Source organism: Pteropus alecto, unplaced genomic scaffold, assembly GCF_000325575.1.
Source record: "Pteropus alecto unplaced genomic scaffold, ASM32557v1 scaffold288, whole genome shotgun sequence".
NCBI lineage: Eukaryota > Metazoa > Chordata > Mammalia > Chiroptera > Pteropodidae > Pteropus > Pteropus alecto.
The window spans coordinates 4264506-4271753 of NW_006442124.1; the positions used below are offsets into that span (position 1 = coordinate 4264506).

At 38.0% G+C, this 7248-nt stretch overlaps 1 pseudogene; it reads left to right on the forward strand.

The window, feature by feature from the left end:
- The first annotated feature begins 6723 nt into the window (after positions 1-6723).
- LOC112470105 lies at positions 6724-6842 on the forward strand (annotated as a pseudogene).
- Positions 6843-7248: the final 406 nt, after the last annotated feature.

Consider the following 7248-nt stretch of genomic DNA (forward strand, 5'->3'; position numbering starts at 1 on the left):
AAAAGTTTAAAGAGGAACAGAAATTTACATGGCTTCAAAGTACCTCCCTCGAAATATTTATTTACAAAGGGAAAGATACATTATTCAGAATATGTTAACCATTAAAGAACCTTGTCTGTTAAGCATATTGTAACCATTAATATTTATAAAATATATATTAGCAACCACATGCTATAATTTTGATTTTCTCTAAGTCTCATGACTTTGTTTCTGGAGTCTTAAGTAAATGAAGTCAAGTCAGGCATGAAAGTGTAAAATCCTAAATCTATGTAGATCTAATAAAAGAATTTTTAGGCCTCTGGTTACAACAATTCTGATATACCTACTGGTGCCTTAATTCCCTAGTCTTTTACTAATAAGTGGAAGCAGGCCAGTAAGTTCAGGTTAGTTCCTCACTCACAGACCTTGGTTCCTTGCTCTCTCAGTCCTGCTGAGCCACCTGTGTCTTTTGGAGAAATCATCACATGTGGACTCCCGTAGGCTGCTTCTGGCTTCTCCAAGCTGCATGGAGGTCAAGGTGCTTGAAGATGGCTCACAGTTACAGGGCAGTGCACAGGCAAGTCTTCAAAAGATTTATACTAGTTAGGCTTTTCACGGTTGTAAAATCTTAAATTATTTTGCAAGAAGGATGGGATAAGACAAGCACAAGAGGGAAGGCATCTGGATCAAAAGGATCTGGAGACTCAAATGCCATAGCGAAAGAAAGACTCTGCTCTCCTCTATTTCATTCTATAGGTTGGCCACTAAGTCCAGAAACATGAACTCATAAATATTTATGTAACATGCTTTTATGATATATATTTATTATTAATACATAATAAATGATTTATTGATATTACAACATACAGCAAAATAATAGTATCTGTTTCTAGACTTTCAAAACACCTTGTATATGCAGAGTGGATAAATATGACTTACCTATGTCACGTGATAGAGGCACCAGGTGAGTTAAGAGGAGATAGGAAAATAATCGAATAGTTTCAAGTTTTATCTATTACAGATCAGGCACTCAAGACAGACTCTTTTCTCAGTGGCTTAAAGTCACACAATCTATCTTACATTTCTGGAGTCAACAGTTTGAAATAGGTCTTACTGGGCTAAAATCAAGATGTCAGCAGGGCTATGTTCTTTCTAAAAGCTCTGAGAGAGAATCTTTCCCTTTTCCAGATTCTCGAGGCTGCAGTCCTTAGCTCATGACTCTGCATTACTCAACCTCTGCTTCTGTCTTCATATCTTCCCTGACTCAGACCATCTTGCCTCCCTCTGATAAGAACCCTATGATTACACTGGGCTCACTCAGATATTCCAGAATCATCTCCCCATTTTACAATCCTTCACTTAATGGCATCTGCAAAGTCCCTTTTACTGTGTAAAATGACATAGTCACACATTCCAGGTATTAGAACATGGACATCTTTGGTTACCACTGGTCTGCCCACCATAGACACCAAATCTAAGGTTTATGGACTCTAATTGTTGGAAGTTATATTATAGGCCATCTTGGTCTGGCTCCATCTTCAAAAGATGTATTTTTACTAAATCTTTAACGTCAAAACGGCAAGTGTATTTTTTGGCTGAACAAGAGAAATACATAAATGCTGAACTTAACACTGACTGTTAACTTATGAGAAAAAAATGCTGGAGAACTGTCATTTTAATTGAAAAAAATGAATACTTATTCTACATCAAGTCTTGAAAGGCCTTAGCTCTGGCACCAGGAATGTGAGACACCAAGTCAGAGTCCCTGTGGCATAAAATCTCAGTGTAGAGCAGGAGAAGACAGATTTCATTTATGAAGAATTCTGAGCTTTGACTTCTTTGTAAGGAAAACCTTAGGATGTGGGAAAACCACCAGTGTAACAGAGAGTTTGAAACTTTTCAACTGAGTTCCAAATTGAGCCTTTTATCGGATTGGAAGTGAAGCATTTCGATGTTCATTTTTCTCTAAAATCATCTTTGCCAAGAACTTGGTCAGAACACTGGTAGATTTGGTATGTTATATAATCCTGGATTTCCTTGTGCACGTTGCTCCCATTTGTACATGAAGTTGATTGAGGTGGTGGTAATTGATGAATTGAGGTAAGAGAACATAGTATTTTGTGTGTGAGTGAGTGGAAGGGAGGGAAATCAATGTACATGTATGAATGCATGCATAACTATTAAATAATGAGCAAGAAATATGGATAGATAATTCTTCACTTCCACCAATTTACATGTAAGAAAAATAATAATATTGCAGTAGTCATATCAATCTCTATATAAAGGGAGACATTTTTCAATAAATTGCTTATAATTTATCTAAAAATAGAATGTCCTTTTTGACCTCAGGTGATTTTTAAAATTTGCTATGGTTACTAAACTCTCATGGTTCACCCTGAGCCCTACTCCCAACCAAGATGGCATTATGGAGAAGAGTTTGCTCTGGTATCAAAGAAATACAGAGTCACTCCTCAGAGTTACCACTGGCCAACTATACAAACTTGCCCTAAGTTATTTAACCATTCTGGATGCACTTCCTTCTCTGGAAATCGAGATGATAGCTGACACTCGGCATTAATTTGAGAGTCAAATGAGCATATAGTTGATAATAAAGAACCAAGAAATGCAGCTTCTCTTTCTAAGCGAAGAGTAGCGTTAAGAGAAGAGGCATCTGAAAAATGCAAAGGAAAGGGCTTACAGAAATGATTGGCAGTTATAGATTAACCACATCCTATAGATCTCTGGATGGCCTTCTGCAAACTCTTGTCATACCTATAAGAGAAACAATTCATAAATAGATAGGATTGGTGGTCCAGGAATCCTTTCTCCCTTGCAGCCCCTACTTGAAACTCCCTCTCTCCATCTTGAGTCAGAAGGTGCACGTAGAACCTCAGACAAAGGAATCATGCGCCCCTTGCATGGATACTGCAGAAGTATAAAAGCCGGAAGAAATCTAACCAAGGGGAGCTTCTGTTTTGGTGCTGTTTAAAGCCCCATGCACTCCACCGGCAATAAATTCTCCTTCCTCCTACAAAGTTGTCTGAGCGTTCGATTTCTTCTGTCGGGTGTCGTTTCCTGCAACAGCATCACATGTCCCTGTGGTGGAGGCAGGTAGAGCTTATGCTAAGATGTCATAACCTTGGGCAAAGGATCAAAACCTGAAATGATTAGCCTTCAGTGCTTCTAACACAATCCATCATTTACGAAATATACTTCCAGAACTTTTAATTGTGTGTGTGCGTTTTTTTAAGTATACAGAGTTAAGTCTTTTTCTTTCCTCTTTTCTTTGGGGAAGAGGCCCTCTCCCTCAAACTCAGTGAATTACCCTGAAACTGGTGACTCAGGGCCTCTGGCTATTGATAAAAATCATTGAAGCTCAGCATTCTTCTCAGTCCAATGTAGACAGAACTAGCTTTAGGCCTAATGGCACTTAAAGTCCAAGAGGAGAGGGGACCTTTAACCCATGAGTTTTTCGTTTTTTTCCTTTAAGAAATATATTAACCAAGCCTGTTTATCTTTACTCTCTTAATTGGCAAATCAATAATAGAGACATAACTAGGTATTTGACTTAAACAATAAATTTGTATCTTCTTTTTCCCTTGTCTAGGGACAGAGGTGGCATTTTGGCGAGATACCCAAGACACCGTTCTGACCGAGACAGAGACAGAAAGAGCTCCATGAAACCCTAATAGACAGGGATTGCGACCCTCACTCAAAAAAAAAAGTAGATACAAGAAGGGACCTCCTGTCCCTAAGCATCCATACTAATAAGAAGAAAGTCATAGCATAGAAAAAAGTTAAGAAGGAAAGTAAGTTGGGGCGGTTTCAGATCTGCCTGCAAAATGCTGAGTTCATCCTATTCTACAAAGGGTCTGCCCCAATCCGCCCACAATTAAGCAAGAGAAAGGGCATTTGGGGGCTAAAAGTAACTCATACAAGGAAACAAGTAAGCAGAAAATTGGGTACTAGTTTAAGCCAGTCACTCACACCTTCAATTCACCTTAGCCTCATTATATCATCATTATAATATAATGTAAATACCCGGAAGTAGCTTAATATCATTATAACAGACTGAATTCTGAGAACAAACATGCATGGAAAGCAAATGATGAGTCACTGAGTCCTGTCCATTTAGTTGTCAACCAAGAAAAGTAACCACTCACAGCAAATAGGGATAAAAACCCCAAAGGCTTTGTTACTGGCCTCTGAGCCACCCTTCTCCTGCTCAGGCAACTTCCACAGCTGGAAGTGTACTGTTGCCTTACTCTCCCTTCCAATAAAGCTGTTCCTTTTCTGCTGTACATCGATGTCTTGCTCAATTCTTTGTTTAAGACATCTAGAGCCTGGACAATGCATCGAGAGGGCAACCCCACTCTCTTGTAACACTTCCACTTTTCCTTTTAAACTTTTTTGCCACCTCCTATCAGCATCGCTGCCTAAGTTTTTAAAAAAATATTCTGAACATCATAGCAGTAAATGTAACTACCTATAAGATAACTTGATGTGAAGTCGCATGAAACTTAAATCAGTTTATTCATAACTGAACTCCAAACCTGAACACCAGCCCATGTTCTTAAAAAAAAATATTTCATTATTTTTTTAAGCTTATTATAAACTAGTGAATTTTTTTAGAAACTGGCTATGATCTCATACTTTCACTCAACCTCATTCTACTCTCCTAATTGTTAGTTTGGTTGTTAATTTTTTTTTAAAACTATCTTGCACCTTTCTTAGAAAAGTTTTTCTTAATATAATACTAACATAATACATTGAACATATCTCATTTACTATCAAAGTCATGCTCCTTGTAAAGGCCATCCTATCTGAAAGTCTCTTTGTTATGCGAGTTAGTACGGGGAAGGAATTGAATGGTAATCTACAGTGTGATATTGCAATTAATTTTCCTGAAAATCAGGAAAAAAAGGGCTTTTTTTCACATGCAATTAATTTCAGTGTTAAAATTCACAAACTAGTAGTTGAAATATTTGTCATTCTCCCAGCAATTCACAGTTTCAAGAGTGTTTATCAGCTTCAACCTTGACATTGTGAAGCTGGTGACATAGTTTGAGTAACCCAGTGGGTCTTATAAGATGGTCAACTTGTATCACCCTGACCGAACCTCAGAATTCTTTGAGGAAAACCTTCTGGATGTCAGTGGCAGAAGTTGTCTGAGTTGCTAATTACATATCTAGGAACTTGGGTTAAAAATTTCATTATGAAGAATTGTAAAACATTGTGATAACCAATAGTAGCTCTACCCTGACTTAAGTTTCTGAACACAATTATAAATGAATCAGACATGACAGCTTCCACCCTGTTAACTCCACATACAATAAATTAGCAATAGAATAGAAATGGTGGACTTTGATTTTAAAATAAAAATTTGCTGTTTATTTTGCTTGGCTACTGCCGCATTTGAAGAATTATAACCCATCCTGAGATCATAGATGGCTTTTCTCTAAAGAAAGCCAGAAAATTCTCTCCCCCAATGCCTAGAAATACTCTAATAACCAAGAACTGGCATAAAATCTACCTTTATAAATTTTCAGTCTGGTACAGACTGATGGACAAATCAGCCTTGTTATACAACAGGTCCCCTTTGTAAATCAATAATCCTGAAATATAGGCGTAAAAAATATAAAGGATGGTCATTTGTGGTGCATCTTCCTTAACTATGTTAAATTCATTTGCCTCATGGTTCTTTAAGTGTACTTATCTGCATATCAATTTTGAAAGTGGGTGAGAAGCCTTTGATTTTGGAAGTTAAAGTTAAAAACCCTTAATAGTTAAAATTTCTCAGTGTATTCCATCAAATTAATGTAGGAAAGAGGCAAGCGAATTAAAGTGTTAAATCAAGCTACATTCAGTGATCATCCCTGCAGCCAGGCCAGCAGGACACCTGCAGAACAAAGGATGATTCTTGCTGGGGTTGCTAACAACCCATTTCCCACACCTGTGAAGGGGAAAGATGAAAAAAAGTCTTTAAGTGGCACCCTACACAAGTAAAATCTTTCATTCCCTATGACCGAAACCAGGGAGAACCTATGGCTTAAAGGCTGAGAACTGTCAGCAGGCCTTTCATGCTACATAGTCTTACCTTTTCAGGCTACATACTCTTCCCCTTTGCCTTCCTCACTGTATGTCCATATCAAAGGAAATGAGTAAACAATGTCTTTAAACTGTAACTCACAGGAGTGAAAGAATGATATATAAACAATTTTCTGAACACTTGGGGTCCCTCTCACTGTCTTTCTCGCCATCCCTCTCAATGTCTTTCTCTGGGTCCTTCTCACTGTCTTTCTCTCAGTATTCTTTACTGTCTCTCTCCCTGTCCTTATCTCCCTTAGACTCTGTCACTCTCTGCCTCTGAGAGGAGACCATGTTTGTGGAGTGTTGCCCCTTTTCTAATAAACTTTCTTTATGACCCTAACTTTAGCATATATGTTGAATTCTTTCTACAGTCTCTGTGAAAGGACTCTCTTTTCTCTCAGTGCAGGTCTTGGTCTTCCCCCACTTTGGGATATTTGCCCTGTCCTGCATCAAAATCAATGCAACGTATAACTCAGTTATTTTTTTTTTCCTTCCTAAGTAGAACTCACCTAGGATAGTGAGAGCTAACGTTTACTCAATGTTTTCCAAGCACCATACACCATACCATCTGTTTACTCATTACTCTCAAGAACCAATGAATTAGGTACACAAAAATATAAAAGGAATTGAGCGCTTTAAAAGTATATCCCTTGAGTCTACGGTCATGATACCCTGAACAAGTCTGATCTCATCTGATCTCAGACGCTAAGCAGGGTCAGCCCTGGTTAGTACTTGGATGGGAGACCATCTAGGAAGACCACGTGCTGTAGGCATAAAAAAATAAAATAAAAATATAATGGATTGTAAACTGACAAGATCCTTGCAATCTGTGAGATCAACCAAGGGTTGCCTCATCTAAAAAATTTAAAAAATTAAAGTATATTCCTTGAAAACCAGATCACATATGAAAATTGTCAAAAATAATTCTGTATGTATCTTGTATTGTATATCACCTCCCCGCCCAGTTTTGCGACAATGAGAAACCAAACTGTGGCCTCCATTTCAACCATTAATTACGATATGATGTGAAAGTTTGCAGGGAATAAAAGCAGAACGTCTCAAACTTTAATATCCACCTGCTCACCTAATAATGTTGTTGAAATGCAGACAATGATTCAGTGGGTCTGAGGTGGGGCCTGAAAATTTGCAGGTGAACCTGGCGCTGCTTCCTGAGCACAC